Below are 20,237 nucleotides of genomic sequence, written 5' to 3'. Positions count from 1 at the left end.
ATAAAGTTTGGTACGCAAGGTTAATTCAGCATGAGGAAAGTAGAACAGAGAGAACACGAACAATAAAATACTCAACAGCGGGGAGACTGACATGAGAAATACTTCTGTAAATTGGAGTTGGCCTTGATATCTTTGAGTGATGGAATTAAACAAAGGCACAAGTGAGTTGTGAAAGATCACCCCCATGAGTAGCTGTATCTCCACCTCACATGATTTGTCTACACAATATACTTATTAATAATAACAACAATGGTTACTATTTCTCCTCTAACAGCTTTGCAAACACAAACTCTGTAATGTTCACAGAGCTGTATCAGTTTGAACCAGACTGAGAAAGTGATCTGCTGAACAAGGCACAAGGAAGTGAAACAGCTTGTCCAATGCCACTCTAATGAGCCAGCACCTATTAAGATCAGGGCACCGGATCTCTTGCTCAGTAATCAGATTGTAAGGCTGCATGAGGCTGAAACCTTGACAAACCCTTTTTTGAACCAAACTAATGTATCCTATGTTCCTTATTGGCCATAGCTGATGGCAATGTAACTAAAACCACTGCTTTGAAAGCACATCCAGTGCATCTCTTCTACAGGTTTTCATCAGGTTGCGTGCACAGAATCTTTTTCTTTCACACACAATATGCTGTCATAGTCCCATTCCAAAATCAAGCCAATGTTGAAAGTGAGAAAAGGTAATGCCTCATGCTTGACTTAATCCTATTTGGGGTTTGTCACAAACAGCAAAGTACTTAACCACATCCTTAAAGTTAAGTATTTGAGTAGTCCCATGGACCTCAATGCATCTACTTGCCTATTAAGCTACGAAACTTTAGTATAGTGAAAATACGGCCAGGACACCCAGCATAGCAGGAACCCAGCCCACAGATATTTCCCAGTAAGAGCATGCCTGCACTGCATTTAAAAGGCTGTGTTTTTATGCAACTGCCTGCCAGATACTCACACGTCACGAACCTATACTTTCTTCTAATGTCATGTATCAAGTCAAGCATATTTTTATAGTAGCCAAAAATTTGGCCTATCTTACATTAATCAGTTGCTTTAGGTACATCCCTACCCTAAAGCAAGTTTTTCACCTTGCATTAAAAAAAGACAATTCAGAAAACATCCCCCAGAAAACTACAAAAGCATGGCTTGCCTTTTCTTCTTGCTGTTTTGGGGTTAATACAGGAAAGCCATGCTGGGAAGTTCACTTCAATAAAGATCTTACTATTAGAAAGATCTGACCACAGTAAACTTATATAGGAAACAAAGGAAATTCTTAAAGTATACTTTCCTCTTCAAAAAAGGTACCCTATTTTTATTGTGCCAAGTTACTAGTTACACGGACAAGGTATAGCAAGAATCACATCCTTATGTTACAGCATACATGTGCATACGTAAGAGTTCTCCCGCCTTTTACTTCTGTGTTCTAGTGACAAGCTGTATGACACAAGAAACTCAAAGATTAGAGACTTGGGACCTTTACTTCATGGAATGTAAAAAAGAACTAGGCAGAACAGAACAGATGGGAGTCGTGATCCCACAGTCCATTTCCAGTTTGACCACTGATTTACTTGGACCTTCAGCAAGCTGCTCAGCATCTCTGCCTTGATGTGCTTGCCACCCTTGACAAAGAAAATGAATATTTCCTATACACGAGTTTTACACTTGTGTATCCATTTCTCCTCCAAAGCCTAGAGCCTTTGAACTAAGAAAAACCCATTCCAGCCAGAACCATCATCAGGCGCATATATTGCTACCTGGTATTTTGCCTTAGGGCCGTCCATGCAGAACTTGCTGACCATCTGGATCCTAAGAATTCAAAGAGCTTGCCTTAATTCACTTTTTACTCTGCTGCTGCCCTTTGGAAAGAGAATTACTTCCACTTTCCAATAAAAATTCTCCTGCTTGCTCACACAAAATTGGAAGACAACTTTGATAGTCTGTACTCACAGAGTCAGAAGTGTTCCCTCATTTTTCCCCCAACACCTCCTTTTAAATTGCTGCTGGACCAAGCAAATCCATGAGTGTTTTCAACTCTGCTCTCCACTGCAATTGCAAGGTTAACCTCTGGTGGCCAGGGAGGCTGCTCATATTCAGGAACGATGAGCAGAAAATGCTAAATACCATTCGCTGGCCACAGCCTGTAGTTAATACACAATATTTAAACAACACAATGGCATGGCCCTTGCCAGTAATGTAAAAACACAATGGAGTAGAGCCAGAATGGCACAATCTGCCTGCCTGAGTCATGCTTGGCACTCCACACTGGAAGGGGGCATGCATTAGCTGCCCACAGCGTACTGTACCCTTCAGCTAGTTTAAAATAAAATCATAAAAATACAGTTTGAAAAAGAAGGTTAATGGAGGGGGGTAAAGGGGGAGAATAACAGGGTGGGAGGAATAACCCCATGGAATAGTTAACATATTTTAACACTGAAGTACAAAAGTACCACTTTAGAAGAAGGCTCTGGATTTCATTACAGACCGCACATTTTGATCTTAAACAAGAAAACAAATGGACTTTGCTCTGTAATATTCCATAGCTTTGTACTGTCCAACTAAAATCAATTTCTTCCCACCACTTACAAGCTCCTGTATTTTTATTCATATATTATTTCATTACCTTTACAGGATCCAAATCTACTTTACTTTCCAATTCTTGTGTGTGTGTGTTGTTCAGCCACTGAAGTTCCAAATCTTAATTACTGTCCCAAATATGTTCAATAAACAGATGCTAAATAAGGGTAGATCAGACTGATGTACAATCAGCATTTATGGAATAACTATGCTTTTAGAAAGAGACTTTTCTTGCTGACAGACACAAGACATTGACTGTTGTGTCACAGCACAGATAAATTAGGCATTGCTGCTTTCATCTACACCTTAGAGCAGCTGAAATCCCCTGTGATGTCATCAGAAAGTTGTTAGGCTTTTTCGTGCATAAAGGAGAAGAATTTGTTATGAAAACAGGAAAAGAGAATAAACTGTATTTTACGCAATGAGGAATCTTCTACTTTCTGTTATTTCTGCACCAAAGTGCAGAAATCCTAACTGACAAAGTGACAGGAACTGTAAGTCAACAAATGCAGAGATGCACACTATTCCTAGTAATATTCAAAACAAAGCAGAAAAGAATGATCTATTCATGGGTCTGAAACTAAAGATCTGCAAGATGTAAGCTGAGTTTTAATTTTTAACTAAAACATCCTTTGAACTTCTAAATCCCATTCAAGGGGACTCTGACCTTTATCCAAGAGCAGCTACTGTGCTAACACTTTGGATGCATATAGAGGAAAAGTACGGACAAAAGGTACCGGAAAAGCTTTTACTTACAGGAATGCAGTGCGGCTTAATCTTTTTGTTTTTAAGGTGCAGTGATTTCAGCATCTACAATGTAACTTCAGGCAGTCTGAAAAGAAACAGGTTAAAATCTCTTTCAGTTATAATTGCTATTTCAGATTTAATTAAAAATTAAACTTTCATAATGTTTCACCATCCAAAGCAATGCATTATCAGTCAAGCGTAGCCTTTTTTTTTTTCGCCCTTCTTGTTAAAAGAAGCTCTTCCCAGAGTAGTTTGCAATGAAAGAAGAAGGGGAAAAAGGCAATTGAGAGTAGCAAAATATATTTCTTCAGCAAAAGATCCCTGAATAACGTGGAAAGAAGCCTTCTGCCACTTAATTTTAACTATCAACCTTATACTAATTAAAAAAAAAAGCTGCATCACAGTTAAAGAAGACAGAAAAACACCATCACAGACCAACGATTGTGAGGGGAAGAACGTTCATTTCAGCAAAACAAGGACATTGCTAGGACCAGAACATACGCACCAAAAGGGAAAATATGGTTTTACATAATGCCAGCCAACAACATATTTTTAATAGTCGTTGTAGCACGTTCAGACTGTTACATGGAGGAGCACAGAAAAACAAGTTCAGAAAGAGGAAAGCTGGGTTTAAAGTGCACAAGGCAAAAGGTTCCCTGCACCCTTTTGTTAAGGGATACGAAATAGCTCCTCTATAAAACTGAAAGGTTTCTTATCTTGTAAAATAAACGTCGTTCTGCTGTGCAAAACAGATGATTAAGAAGTGGTGGCTGTAGACAAAGCATTTGAATAGATGCAAAAAAAAAAAAAAGTATTTTATATGATTTTATTTTTTCCAAAATGCAGTTGGAATGACAATAAAACTCCAGGGGTTGCACCATAAATATGACTTTAAATGTTAGACTGGAGTTTAAAACCTGTGATTTTAATTACAGCTAATTATATAAGGCTCCAAAACCAGGAGAAATGAGAAAAACAAAAAAATATTAATAATAAATTAAAACAATTCTGCAATAAGTTGTCAGGATTTGGCCTCGTAATAACAAACCATACAGCAATATACACAGACACATACAATGTACCAATGATTCATTAAAGGAACAAATCAAAACTTGCTTAAATTTTACGTTAAAAAGGTGATGCCCAATTTACCCCATTCAAAGTCAAAGCTGTTCTCTTCACCAGCAGCACACTGTCAGATCTGCAAATAAATCCTGGATGTGAACTTAATACTGATTTGTGAATGTCTCACAGGCTGGGGGCAATTCCTAAGTGAAATTTGTTATTTGATCTCCCACAAGTAAAAATCCAGTTCTTCAGACTCCAGTGTTACAGGAGCCTTCCTAGTCAGTCCCTACAGATACTGAAAATAAAATGTACTGTATCAGGCAATAGCTATACCGTCACACAAACAGGTTTCATGCGTACATGTGTACCACAAACAGGAACAAGCTCAGGAACTTGTTTTTAGGTGTAACTTTTCCCCCTCTGTCATGTGAAGGCAAAGCAGAGAGCACAGAAGTGGACAGCACAACAAGAATTAGAAAATCTCACACAGAACCACTTCTTGGACATCTGCATGAAGGAACAAGAGCACAGGCACTGGGATGATGCTGCCACACGATAACCTTTTTACAGGCCTGGAAGATTCTTTTCTTGAAAGAATCATTTGAGAAACTTATTTCTTGTCCTTTAGACAATCTTTCCAACAAGCAACTTTCTCCTGATTAGCATCCAGTAAGACACACAGAGGAACAGCGCAGAAATCCAGGCAAAAAAACACGGAAAGTCCATCAGAAATGGGCAACAGCACAACTGCCAGACAAGCGATAACAGCTTCAGCCTCTGAACTTCCATTTCTTTCCCTTCCCAAATTTATCCCTGGTCTAACATCTTCAGGACTGTAATGCTGGCTTGCTGGCAAGGAAGGAGAGGGGCAGCGGTATTTGCAATCCAAAGCTATTTCTTTTAATGAATGCAATGAAAAACTGACCTCAACTGAGAAAACAAAGAGCATTCACTGAGGGTGAAATGTATCCCTGTATAGAGAGCCAGCATACAGACTGCACCACTGAAGCCCTATTCCAATGACCTAAATAGGAATAAATTGATGCATGGACTTCTTCACAGGGAGTTTTGACCAAAAGCCCCATTTTCCTGTAGAGAATGAAGAAGCATTTAGCCCTCTTCTAGAGCTAATTTTGTGTCCTCCATTTCCTAGCACTTGCACCCTCAAAGCACAAAGGCACAGCACCCCTTTCCCATGCAGGGCACCATCCTGACAACTGCTCTTGAGTATATTTTCCTGGTAGTTTTAGCCTGAAGTCCTTCCTGCTTTGTGTGCATTCTTCTGATTGGAAAGGAAAAGGAAGAAATGCCAACATCTAGGTTGCTCTGCAAGTTAAGCACCAGGGCATAGTGCCTGCAGATAAAGCTGTCCCTCTCCTCATGGAAGTGGACTGGCACATGCTACGATATTAAAAGAAATTAAAAGAAATGAACTCTCAGAAAGAGCTCACTGTGAGAGTGTTTTCACTGCCATGTTGAAAAGCTTCAATTAAAGATTTCTAGTTAACAGAATACATGACGTAAAACATACACAGCCAGGGCACCTTAAAGATGTATTTTAGGTACAAGCTGGAGGTAAACCCAGAGCAAAACCTACAAAAAACCTCATTAAACTCAGAATACCAATTGTTATCACTTTGGCAGTGCCTTCTTCCTTTTACAAACTGAGAAACCCATAAAGATGAAATTATTTAGACAGGTATGTATGAGGGAGAGGTAGAAACGGGGCAGAAGGCCCGCATTCCTGTGCACAGGTGAGCACTTAGCACTGTAAGGCATGAGATCGTTGTCAGAAAAGAGTGCCTTAATCCCCTTGTGGAAGGCAAGAGACATGGCTTGAGAACAGCCAATGAACTTCTGCTTGAGAGGCCCAAGGGCTGGAATTGCAGGAATGAGGAGTATGGCAGGTCAGGAATGAGGTACCTAAGTAGAGTGTTGACAGGAGAGCAAGTGTTAGCTCTCAGCAAAGGCTTTAAAAACAAATGTCTGATGGTAAACATGTTTCATTTCTCTTTCTCATTATTCTTATGTGCGATAAAGTTTATGCAAAGCCTGAAACCTGTGAGACCAAAGCTACCAACTGCACAAGAACCAAAGTTCATTAGCAATATTCCATGACTTGTATGGCACCTCACTCTGCTGTGCCTGACTCATGCTTATGATCTAGTCCCCACTTTCATCAGGATCACAATCATTCCATCAAAAAAATTAAAGAGAAGAAAAAAAGAAGCATCATTTGTTATCAGAAAACTTCCAGAAGACATCACCCTTCTGCAGCCTCCTGGCAACACGGAAGTTTTGTATCTATAAGGGTTTGATTTTCCTTGAATACCTGAAGTCAGCTGGAGCAGGTTAATGAGAATCACATACAGTCGATTAGTTACAAGGAGAAGGAAGGCTGGGAGATAATACAGCACAACACTTATTGATACCTCCTGAATTTTCTACATAGAATTTACATCATTGGTCAATTGATCCTTTTCAAAGTACTTGCTCATATTATTGCTCTCACTTGTGGAAGAGCAAATCAATGATGAAGCAACTGCCAGAGACAACCATTCACAGAAAGCAGAATCCTGATGTCCTTACTCGGAAAAAAAAAAGTAATCATTGATAATATTAAGAAAGCCCATTACTTTCAAGAGAATTTTCAAATAAGCTCAGTCAAGAGACCTCATTCCAGAATCCAAATAATGACTTAGGATATGGGCCAGATTACTTTCTGGCATTTTAGGTTCGAAAACATAAGCAGGGCCACAGACTAACTGCGTCACGGAAATCAGAGAAGGAGGTTGATGCTGTACAGGCTCCTCATCTAACAACAAATAAGCAAACTTTGAAACTGGAACCAGTATAGACACACCAGCACAATGCTCCATCTAGGCTTACCAGTAATGCAAAAGATAAATCTTAGTAACATAGATACAGCATTACGCTACTATTGCTTTTTTAAGGTGAACGCACTTAACCTAGTATTATTTCACTATAAACAGGTTTATTTTGTCACTATTCTCTTGTCTTGAGGGGACAGAAGAAAAAAGCAAAGGGAAGGGGAGGAAGGACTAATGCCTGTGCTTAAAGAATCCTCCCAAAAGGAATGTTTTCCTGAATTGGAGCCCTTTGTAAAAAGTCCACGGGAGTTTTGACCATTTCCAGCTCTATCTTTGAACTCGTGGCCATTTGTGTAGTATAGCAGTGCTGAACTTGGCCTTCTCCTAACCTTAAGGCTGTAGCTCAAACCTGGGTCACGGGGCAGCTGATGGGAGAAAGCTGGTTTTTCATGATTTAGTAGAACAGGAGCAGAGGACAACCTACAGCACCATGCTGGGATCGAGGGTTCCTGACACTGCAGGAACAGACAACAGGAGACCAAAGGTTTCTTTGTGAAAATGGTAAATCTCCATCTGTTACTAGTTCACTGCAAAGCTGGGTGCCCACAGAGATTTCGTCTTCCTCATGACATTCATCTTTTGAGTCACTTTCTCAGTGAAGACTGTATCCATTACAAATTTTAATTTTCAAACCGTGGCTGTTTCAGCTAGAAAAGCATTTTAATCAAGAAAAAGGTGTATTTTTGGCTACTTTTCACACACCTCCTACACCCCCCAATAGTGTTTGAACTATTTTCGTTCAAGTATGAAAAATACTGCCTTTGGGCAAAGACTAACACTCCTTGAAACTTGGTTTTCAGAAAGTTAGAGACACTCAACTTAATGAAGCCATGATGCATAATCCACACTAATGGTCACTTCGCAACAGGTACTGGATACGATTTCACCACAAGGGCCCTCATACCTGCTAAATGTGTTGGATCTCTTAATAGCACAGTCCACCCCTCTCATTTATTCCTACTGCTAACAGAGTAAGCAACAAGCACTTGAGAGGCCCAGCTGTGAAAGCACATTAGAAGCTGAACTTCTCAGCCTGCTGAAGAGTTAGTTTCTTTATAACCACACTTAAGACCTGACCTGGACTCCTAAAGTGCAGTCTAACCGGTAGTTCTGCCATAGCCAGGTGGGACCCAGCATCCTTCTAAATACCTCTTGAAGCTTTCCTCCTACGCGGGGGCGATGATGGTAATCAAGTTGGCTGCTGAAAACCATGATATTCCCTATTCCAACTGTTTTCTTGTACAAGCTGTCCCTAGATCCTGTTTATGTTCCCAAGGAACAGGAACAGTGACAGCATGCAGCTTTCACGAGGCCTTGCCCAAACAATTCTTTAGAGAAAGATCCAGGGTTTTTGTGAAGCAGCTCTGAAGCCGATATTCTCTGAGCATCTCTTGGAATACAGCTTGAGGACTTTGCTTATGTGCCCTTTACAAGTTATTGTAGCATATAAGCTTCTCCCACTTCTTTTCAAGGTTCATAATGCTTTGATCTTCACAGCCTCACCGCTCCTGTTGAATGGTATCATCTCCCATGGCTCAAATTATCTTTAGTGCATAAAATGATAATAACTGTTAAGAAGCAGGCTCTATCGTATAATAACAGCAGAACCTTCACATTTATTCTGGTTTAACACAGAAACTTACAACAATAAATGTTTCATTGTGATGGGTATTTCAGTGCAGTGACAAACTGGGCGGATAAAGGAAATGTGGCGGATATAATTTGTTTGGATTATAGCAAGGCCTTTGACACAGTACCACACAGGAAGCTCATAGAGAGACTAGAGAATTATGGTCTGGGTAATACTACAATAAGGTGGATAAAAACTGTCTGACAAATAGGAAGCAATGTGTTATTAATCAAAGGTATTAGAAACAGACAGAAGAATCTACTCTGATACAGAGTAATGGGTGTTAGGATTATTATTATAAAAAAGGTTCATTAAGGATGAGAAAAAGCAGGTAAATATTGACAGCATCAAAACCTGATGATTCAGAAATAAGAGATGTATCAAATGTGAAAGGAATCAAAATTGTAAGGGCCAAATAATGAAGATGGGCATAAGCCAGAATAATGTGGCATTTAACATATCTTAAACTGTATAAAACATTATTGAAAAGCGACACAGGCTTTGGTTCTGAGCTCAGGTGGTTTTCACCGTACAACTTCATCACGTTACTCTGCACCAATATGGTCTAGTTGTGAAACTGGCTCCCTCGCAAAGCAAACTAAAATAAAAATTCCAGCCACTGTTGCAGTGAAGATCATAGAACCATAGAATGGTTATGGTTAGAAGGGACCTTAAAGCTCATCTGGTCCCAACCCCCTGCCATGGGCAGGGACACCTTCCACTAGAGCAGGTTGCTCCAAGCCCCGTCCAACCTGACTTTCAACACTGCCAGGGAAGGGGCAGCCACAGCTTCATCTGGGCACCCTGTGCCAGGGCCTCAGCACCCTCACAGGGAAGAATTTTTTCCTAAAGTATAATCTAAATCTCCCCCCACTGGCAGCTTAAACCCACTCCCCCTTGTCCTGTCACTACAGGCCCTTGTAAGAAGTCTCTCTCCAGATTTCTTGCAGGCTCCCTTTTGGTACTGGAAGACTGCAATAAAGTCTTCCTTGAGCCTTCTCCAGATTGTAAAAAACCCTGCTCAAGATCACCTGGCTTCTCTTAGACGAAGGATATTAGTTCCAGTGATTAAAATATACATGATATATGTATGACTAAAAAGTAATCACACATAATGTCCTTAAATACAACCCACCCAAAGCTTCTTTGGAAACGGGGTCCTCTTTTCACCGTACTCCTGAATATCCACTGCCCTGCATAGTGGATATTAAAGCTTTTTCATTGCTTATTTCTGGTACAGGAGATGACAATAAGTTATACTCACAGAGTCTACATGTAATATTTGCAGGCTAATCGGTATTCCCTCTCCACTTTGTTCCCAGAGCTGTCCCAAAGACGTTCACAGTCTGACCCTCATCTATGAAAGTGCAAGATCTTGGTTGAAAGGCAATAGAGTGAGGTGAAATGAAAAACCACATGGTGATGAGCATACATTTTATGGGACATATGGCAGAGAAGATCAAAGTAACAGATCTTTATTTTGATTTCTAAAGATCCCTGAGTGTTGAGCAATTAAACATGGCAGTTACATAGTTCTGGGATAAAATCAGCAATGTCTGCAAGAGATGAAGTTCACAATATCCTGCCTCTTTCTCTCTCAACTAATGCAGGAACTTTCCTCTTCCTTGTACGAAGTACACCCCCAGCACCACAGCCTCAGCTTACTTCTGCTGCCCTAAGAATGAGAACAAAATAAATCCTATTGTCCTCTTTTTTGAGACAGCAAAAGAAAACTGAGTCTGTAAAGGCCTCCTTCCCTCTGCGTGCACTGTGAAAATCCTTGTCCACATGAGAAGCTTCTCTTCCCCTTCCTCTGCTGCACAGAGAGAAGGGATTAAGATGAAGGTGTGACATTCCTCTCACAGGAGAAAACAAGGAGGGAAGTGGTATCAGGGCTTCTGAGGCCCTGGAATACATTAGACAGACAGGAGGTCCATCACTTCTGCTGCCTTGAGCAGCCACCTACTGTGTCCACATACAGTAGTTTCTAAAAGGGCCTTTTACCCACTTCCTTTGGAACTTATCTCTGCAGGGCTACCAAGGAACTTGGGATTTTGACGTGTTAAGATGGGACATGCTACCCTTTAATATAAAGTACACCAATAGAAAGTAAAGTTTGGACTACAGGCTAAATTTAGACTTCATATAAGCAGGCATCATGATTCTTCGAATTATGAACAGACTGAGTTTATCCCTGTCCTGGGTTCAGCAGTAGCAGTCATTTTTCTCCTTCTTAGTAGCTGGTGCAGCGCTGTGTTTTGACTTTTGGCCTGTGAACAGAGCTGATAACACAGATGTTTGGTCTGGCCAAGGACTTTCTGAGCCTCATGCTCTGCCAGGGAGGAGGGGAGGCCGGGAGGAAGCAGAGACAGGACACCTGACCCAAACTGACCAAAGGGGTATTCCATACCACAGCACGTCATGCCCAGGATGTAATGGAGAGTTACCCGGAAGGGCTGGGACTGCAGGGTTGGACGAGGTATCGGTTGGGGCTCGGCTGGGGGGAGTGGGGTGAGTTATTGGTCAGCTGGTGCCGAGGTGTTGTATTCTCTTCCCTTGTTATTTCTTCATCATTATTACTATTGGTAGCAGTAGTGGTTTGTGTTATACCTTAGTTACTAAACTGCTCTTATCTCAACCCATGGGAGTTGCATTCTTTTCGATTCTCCTCTCCCTCCCTCCAGCAGCAGGAGGAGGGCAAGAAGGGGGGGGGGGGGGAGTGAGTGAACGAGCTTTGTGGTTGGGTTTAAACCACAACAGTCCCACCATGTGCAGAAGGACAAACCAATGCACTCTTTTACTCAGGCACATTATTTATTCTTTTGCCATTAACCTGAAGTCAAGAACCAGCTTCAATCTTGCACAATGTTATAAACAAACCATGCCCAGAACTTCCACATTATTTCAGTTTATGTAACTGCCATGTTAAGCTCAAAGACCAAGAAGGATACTGAACAATATCTTATTGTAAAGGCTCTTCAGATTCAGTATTACAGGAAAATGCAACCAAATACCCCAAATTTCATTCATCTCTAATCTCCAGAAGTTGAATACCAGATGACTTTAAGACCTTTGGACTGTATTGTAAATCTGTTGCTTAAACATTTAATGTAACACCAACTGAGTTCTCAGATATTTTCCAGTAAAGTCAATATATATAATTCTTGTTTAATTAGACATCATCACATCATCATACAATAACTAAAATTCAGACCAAGCTGGAACTATACAAAAGCTCAGAGAAGTTCAGTTACTGCATTATGATTTAGCAAAGCTCTTCTGTAATTCCCTACTTCCCCCTGGAAACAATACAGAAAAAGAGAATATATCACCAATGATTTGAACTGATTACGTTGTCAGAACAGGAAATACTATTTTGGGGGAAAACAAATAAAAAACTGAGAAAACAATCTTCCATTTACTTTCAATATTAACAAAAACAACAAGGAGGTTTCTAGACTGCCAGCCACATCCTGCAAAATCCAGCTAATAAAGAAAGAGCATAATTACTAGATAAGTTTTAAATGGATTTTTAAAAAGAACGGCTACTGTTGCTGGAGGCAAAGTGCATCTAAATATGTTGCAGGACTGGATTCAGAGACCTCAGCATCCTGCCAGCCTGGTCCAATACAAATTACATTTGTAGTTATTCCAGGGACCTTGACCTATAGCGTGGACACACTTAAATCTATGCAGTATTTATCTCCGTTTCAAATATCTAAGATGAAGAGTACATGAAGATACAAGCTCAGACTAGCAGGGCTTCTGCAACAACAGAATTGTTCAAACTGCCAAGACCCTATTTCACTCTGACTCCGTTTGCACTACAAAAACCAAAACACCCCTAAATATACAAGAAAATACTATCATTAGAAAAGTACGGTTGGGTATGCAACCTGTTCCATAGTCTATGTTTAAATCAAACAGATGAGATCAAAGGCACCCCTCTGGTGGTCATCTAAACTACAGAGTCAAAACTGGTATATAGTTTTTTAGTGATTAAAAAAAAAAATCTAACAAAACACTGTACAGTAAAATACAAAATTAAATTCCATCACATTAACACAAGTACTTGGCAAAGGGGCTACAAGTTCATGTGCTAATTAGGCTCCAGGTAAAGAAGAAGATAAGTTCAGATATGCAATTGGTAACTAGATTTCTAATGAAATAACAACTTCAATCTTTTTCACGTCTTTTCCAAAATACCAGAAGTGATTAGAACACATTATGGATCAGTCACTTGCCAAGTTTCATGTTTGAAACCAAAGCTGTTTTAAAATTTCCTGAACAACAAAAAAGCATTTTAAAACTGGTAACATTCAGTCATGGTGATATAAGCAAATACCAGCCAATCTGAATCTTGGAACATTCTTGATCTAATGCCTTTGTGTTGCCACTGAGCCCAGAAAAATATTTCAGGCCCAATTGCTAAGACAGTGAAAATAATATTCACAAATAAAAAAAGGATCATTTACGTATTATACAACTTTTTTATTTCTTCAATATACCGTAATGGAATTAAAAGCAGAGATCATTCAAGACTTTGTATCATCATAACTGAGATGCATCTGCATTTACCAAAGACGAACCTGCTTGCAATTTGCATGGAAGACCTAAAACCCTTCTCTCCTCTGCAACTCCCCCAGAAAGAGCTCAGCACTCTTCTCATATGTTCTCCACACATAACTATACAAGCAAGTGGGTCTATCATGTAGGAGCTGCTTAGTTTCTTTTCATAAGCTGAGGAACCCTTTGAAATAATGCAGACCAGCACCATCTCATTTACTTCCCTCCCAATATTAAGGTAAGCATAACAAATAACATTTGAACCTGTATCTTGCAATATAATGGTACTTACAAAATACATTACCAGGAAACAAAACACCAACTGCTATTCTACTCTGTTGCTACCTTTTCCAAGATTGCTGTCTGTTCACTCAAATGTGTGTGAGCAGAAAAGAGAAATATGGTAAGAAGCCAAACTTCAGGGCCATAGTTTACAAGACCAAGAGTCTAGGACTTACATACACCTGTAAGTTCTCATTATGCATCTGCACATACTCATAGAGCCTATTACATAAGATACTGTATTATTCAGTGTCAACTGAATGGAGATATGTTTTTAATTACATGCAGTCAAATGTCCCTATAATCAGTTGATACAATAATGGGGCAGAAAGTCCCCAATATATATAATATATAAGACTTTCCTCCTTGAATCTCAGAATTATTTAGAAATATGTTTTATTTTCCATTAAGAGATACAGTGATGCCAACAACAGCTACGTTACACCCCCAGCAGATCCAGAGATGCTGGAGCAGAACTAAGTCCAGCCACCAGATCCTCTGCTGTAACCATCTGACCCAAAATTCTCCCTAATGCATTTATCTCTTTTAGCTTAAGTTTTAACTCTTTAACAATGGCTATGATGTTAATGGTCTTGTATGTCCTAACTGTGACTGAACCTCATATTTGGGCAAAAGAGGAACTTTCCATCTCCTCTATAATTCAAACCAGCCCAGAACTTCAATGTAGTCAGGGTTCTCCTTTCTGTCTTCACTGACTGGAAGTCTGCATTAATAAAGAATAGCCAGTACAGCAGGGCACTGGTGTTCACAAAGAACATCTCTCTCCTGTATTTAAAAATGTAATTCCACTGGGGAATTACAGAAAAAAGTTGGGGGTTTGTTTCATTCAAAGCCATATAAAGTCCAAAAGAAGAAAGTCCTACACAGTAAATGTGTACAGAACTATTTCCTGCTTTTGCAGGATGCAGAAAATCCCACTGTGTTAAGATGGTACCAAGGTCACTTCAACATATTAGCCTGTTAAATCTATATTCCTTCATTATTCTTAAAATACTAACAAAATGTTCCAGGCCATTGCGTATTTGTAGGACTTCTGAATAATCATGTCCTCCCACCATTTCTCTTAAAGCAGCATGACTGTCCACATACCATTGACGGGGCTCTTACGTAGTTAAACAGCATTTTAAAGAAAAAAAATTTAAAAAATAATTATAAATTACCATACACCCCCCCCCAAAAAAAAAAAAAACCAACCAAACAAAAAACAAACAAACAAATTTACAAAACAACCCAAAAATCCCCAAATCCCAAAAGCTAGAAATACACTCAACATTTAACTTTGCACTGGAAGCAACTACAGTTAGTTCTCCAATAGAAAACTACACAATTCCAATCTGGAGGGGAGAGAAGCCTCTCAGCTATGAACAAGAGGAGGACTGTTTCAGATTTCCTAAGATATGTCCCACATTAAGACGTGTCCATATCAGGAAAAAATTAAGAACCCTATCTTTAAGTTCCCACAAGTACAGTTCCAATTAGGAAGAGTTCTTAGCTTTGAGCTATCACCGAGCTAAAAATAGAGATGCTCAGGAAACACATTACACTCAAAAGAGATTTCGCATACAATCTGTAAACACGTTGCCCTTTTAGGTAAAATGGCAATTGTTTGAAAGCCAGAAGCCAGAAATACTAAAGAGGAAGGGATCTGTAAAGAGACCTTGCAACCCTAAAAACTCAAACCTGTGTCTTTTTATGTTTCTGTAAAAAAAGAGACTGAAAGGACTAAGTACAGGAGGGATGGGGGAGAGAGTGAAAAACTTCCACAGTTTTGCTTTGAAAGTTTTTTGTTTATGCACACATATATATCAGTATATATGACTCTATGATACGAAACAAATGCATGTGTTCTTTTCTTTTCATAACCTTCTATGTATTTCTGAGGGACGTACACCAATCTCAAATTTTGTCATGTTTTATGCCACTTTCACGTTTTCATTCTGTCAGGTACGGCCTATGAAACAACTTAAAATTCACACAAGTCAGACTGTAAATACAATAAAGTCACAGCTTCTTTTACTAAAAGCTGCCTTTTTTTTCTTAGGATTTCTTATCCTTCTTTTCTGTTGTACTTTCCCTTTGCGATCTGAATGGTACAATGCTATTTTCCTGAAAGGTAAGGTGGACAGCTTCTGGGTTGGTGAGTACCGAACACTGGATGATTATATTTAAAGTTAGAGCTATTAAGCAGGAAAATAATTTTTATTGTTCCAGATATTCAAAATACTGTTTGTTAAATTGCTTAATGCAAGTTCTTACGCAATACTTGGAAAAAATACGTATCTTGCTAGAAGAACCAACAGAATTTTCAAGATATAACTGATACTGTGTGTAATCTTGTGTAAGGATTTCAAGAAGTCCTCTAGTAAAGAAAAAGAATTTGTCATTTTCATCACTTGAAGGAAAGAAACATAGACAGATAAGCCTGTCTGGACAAGAATTTTGAAGAGAATGATAATCTGTTCCTTATTTTCTGATCACACTGAACTCTCTCAAAAGGAGATTAAAATGCAAAGATCCGAAGCTTGTATCTGTCCAAGAAGAATTAAATGAATGCTACTTTCAGTGAAAGTCCTTCAGATAACTCTGTTAGTATCACTCACCCTAAAATATCAATGATATTAGTGGAAGATTAAAAGCCAAAATGATACACTGCATGGCTACAGCCAAGGGTGAAGGAAAGCAATAAGATGAAGTGAATCAACACTGCAGATCCCTTCTTGCAACCAACTAGCATGGCTCTTCATAATGACATGCCATGTCAGGTTGGACATCGAGAACCAAAACAACAGCCCTTTCTGTTGGCCTAAACAAAGCGCAGGATCAGAGACAGGATCCTCACTTTCAGACTACAACACCCGTAGTTTTTAACCACCTCCTTATAGTCAGAACTTCATTCCATATTTAATGAATACACTGACACTGTGTAAAAGCACGGACACAGGAACCACATAGTGATGAAGTCATCTGTAACACCACCACCCATCTTGGCCCTGTTTACAGAGATGCCCAGAAGCAGCCTTCTCTTTTTCCCCACTACAGATATAAGGGCTATGCAGCTCTAGACTTCACACCTCATTTGTAGAGGCAACCTGATGTTGCCTTTGTCGTAGTTTCCCATCATCTTTAACAAGTAGGGGAAGTTGGTCCTCTGCTAGTAACTGCTGGTAAAAATAAAGCAAGGACCTGAGCTTAAAAAAACCCATTAATATAATTTGGCACAGTCTAATGTAACTTCTGACTGATGATCTCTGAGATTTCTTTCATTATGCCTGCTGGCTGATATTCACTGAAGACGCCCCACAGAACAGAAGGCTGAGACCAGAGAGTACAGAAAGCCAGATGTGGCAGTAGCAGCTGTGGAAAATCTGGTAGTTTCCCTGCAGAGAAACCAGCTTCATCTCAACTTTCCATTCCACAGAACAAACAAGCCCCAAACAACAAAACAGAGAAACCCAGCACAGAACACCCTCTCCCTCTTATGAAGTGCTGCAACAGATTCTGAAAATACCGTTTCATTACACAATCAAGAAACGTGACATTTATGACACATGAAATGGTCAGGCCTCATACCTGACAGACAGCTCAAACTCCATGCACACAAAGCAATCAAAGTTCAAGGATCACAGGAACAGCAAGCTCAGTTAATCAAAACCATTTTGGGTTCCTGGAGGTCACAGAATAAACAACTAAAAGCCAGGAACTATAAGGCATCTTCTGTGCAGAGCTGTACCTGTTGTTCTCACTGTCCTTCCAACCTAAGGAGCATCGCAGAAGATTCCCGCACCACCAGAGAGAAATCGAATTCTGTGAAAGACTCTGACCCAAGCAGAAAGTAACTTCTTTTGGAAAGCCATGGTGTACCTAAAGCAGAGGTTGATGCACACCTCAGTATGCTAGGCTGGATATTTGATTGCCTTGAACCCAAACACAAGTACACTGCAATCAGTCACTGGCATGAGTATATAATGATTTGTAAAACCATAATACTAACAGCATAACTGGACAAAATACATATTCATTTTGTAATACAGCTAAGCATCACTATGTAAGTAAATGATAATAAAGGGGCAAATGGATACTTATTGGTGCAGAAAAGGGGTACAGGAAAATACGTGAGAAGTAATGTACTTATGAAAACGGCTCAGAAGAGGCAGGAAAGGTATCTGCTGAAACCAGAATAATACTGGAGATTAAGATGGAAAAACATCTGGTGGAGAGAGTGTTTGTCTTAAAACTAAGACAATGTTGGGAACAGATGAGATTATCCACTTTTTTTTTCCTTTTTTTTCTTTTTTTTTTTGGGGGGGGGGGGGGGTGGGGAGGAGGAATGCAAAGCATAAAAACCTCAAAGTGCAAACCAAAAATGAGGAATAAAGGCAGCACTTCCCTCATGAAAAGGCTCCTGAGTGAGGAGCTTAACCTTGGAAACTAAAACCAACCTGGGACTGTAGGACAACCACAAGGCATCAACTCCACGGTACTGGATGCTGATACCCAGCTTCCCACTGCACAGCTCACATGACATACCGTATGATCAGTTAAGAAAAGCAGAGGGGGCGATTGGCTCTAGCTTATGTTAAAGATGAAAGAAGTGAAAAAGAAGCCTTGATGTTTTGCTTTTCATAGGTTTGCCAATGTATGACCAATGTACTCAAGTAAACTTATGTAGCCTGTTTCTCCTATGATAAGTTTCAGTTGACAATAAATCATAGATAATACATGAAGTGTGAAACAATGATCTCCCAATTTCTGGGTGATTTTTTATTAATGATAAGCTAATATTCATGTAAACCTCTCAAACCCACACATGCTTTTAGGTCTCCTATCATCACGCTGCACAGACCATATCCAAACTGTCCTCAATTCAGAGAAACATTTTCACCTGCATTATTCATTCAGGAGAACCTGCTCAAACCTTTCAGTATGAATCATTATCAAGACATATGTCAGCGTATCTTAAGAAAATACTGACAGCCTGTTTACCATTACCTTCCCCCTTCTCAGTATTTGGTTATAAAGAACAGTGAGATCCTCCATCAGGAATCTGAAAATGGCCCTCATCCCACATGGGGATGGATTTAATCAGCTGGTAGTTTCTTACCGCATAAAGAGATAAGTGGTTTGCCAAAGGTTATAGAGAAAATAATTGGTTAAACCTGGAATAACTAAGGATACCCTATCTCTGGATACCAGCTTTTTCTCTTGGTTTCCTTAAGGCTACAATTGTGCCATCACACATCCACTCCCTAAATACTCTTTTAATTTACCAATTTCAACCAAATTTGCTAGATGGGTATGACTCCGAGTGTCAAAGCTGAATCCTATAACCATCAGAAGGGACAGAAACACACTAATAATTCCTGCCAGACAGAACCAACAACACAAGTTAAGCACCGCAGAACTGGATTTATAAACATCTCAGAAAATACTTCAGTGAGAGATCACACCTTCTTAGGCAGGAAGTCAATCAACCATAACGCTAATCCATAGAAAAATCTAAATTCATGAATCCCAGTGCTCACTGAACTGATTTTTTTTCCTTGAAAATTACTGGAAGTGGATTCTTCTCTAATACCTTCAGCAGTCCTGATAAATATTAACCCTATGGCAAGAAGTCTTCTTATTAACTGCCTGGGGTGGGAGAAAGACCCATCACCAACAAGCACCGTTTTGAAAAGGAAAAAAACCAAGTCTGCTGCTTTTCACTGATAGTTAAAGGCATCCAAAGACGAAACCTGCATTCCAGATCTATCAAGCACTTAATTTTGCCTGAGATGAACAGTCTGTATGCCTTATGGAGACAGGAGGTTTAACAAACATTGCTAAAGAAAATGAGGATCTCAAAACTCAAGAATGTTATTAGAGGAATCTACTAATATTTCAGTGTCTGGTATCTTTATCTGCTAATGCCTTCAGATGTCCCAAAAACTCTTCTAAATCTGGAGTAAGGGAAAAGTCAATTTCTACTTTATTTCAGTTTCTGCAACTTCAAACAAGACAGCTTCTGCCTTCAGGAAACAAGTAACCGTGTTAAATGGCATAAGACACATTTAGACATGACCATCACATGTGAAAGGTTATATAAATGACTTCAAGACTACATAAATAATCTGAAGTTGCTAAACAGACACTTATTAGTATATCCCTAAATTCCCTGATCTGGGAAAAAGATATGGTATAAAATGAAAGCATTCATGAAATGGTTGGCAATAGCCCAGATATGGACAAATGAGTATCTCCATCAGCTCATCATTTTCCCCAAGCAGCATAGAACAGAGATTCTCCTAAAATCACCACAGACAGTCACAAAATCCTAGGCTACGACTCCTGCAGAGAAGAGTTACTGCCATGAAGAGGTGAGGAAGGGATGGCGCAGAGAATGGATAAGGTACACCACCACATGCCTTGCAACACAGGAGGTGGCTCCAGGATTGAAATGCAGCCCTGGTAGCTGCC

At 39.6% G+C, this 20,237-nt stretch overlaps 1 protein-coding gene across 19 annotated transcripts in view; it reads right to left on the bottom strand.

Moving 5' to 3' along the window:
• ZBTB20 (zinc finger and BTB domain containing 20) overlaps window positions 1-20,237 on the bottom strand; it is a 490,951-nt gene that overhangs the window by 318,129 nt on the left and 152,585 nt on the right. For 18 of the 19 annotated variants that reach the window (XR_010612127.1, XR_010612124.1, XR_010612125.1 and 15 more), the window contains one exon: window positions 3,333-3,408. The gene's annotated coding sequence lies outside the window, so the exon portion shown is untranslated. Of the gene's footprint in view, window positions 1-3,332; window positions 3,409-20,237 lie in introns of those variants that run through there. The other variant, XM_065676364.1, reaches the window with a different exon arrangement.

Source organism: Lathamus discolor, chromosome 4 (assembly GCF_037157495.1).
Source record: "Lathamus discolor isolate bLatDis1 chromosome 4, bLatDis1.hap1, whole genome shotgun sequence".
In the NCBI taxonomy this organism is placed as follows: Eukaryota; Metazoa; Chordata; class Aves; order Psittaciformes; family Psittacidae; genus Lathamus; species Lathamus discolor.
This window is presented reverse-complemented; position numbering and strand designations above follow the sequence as displayed.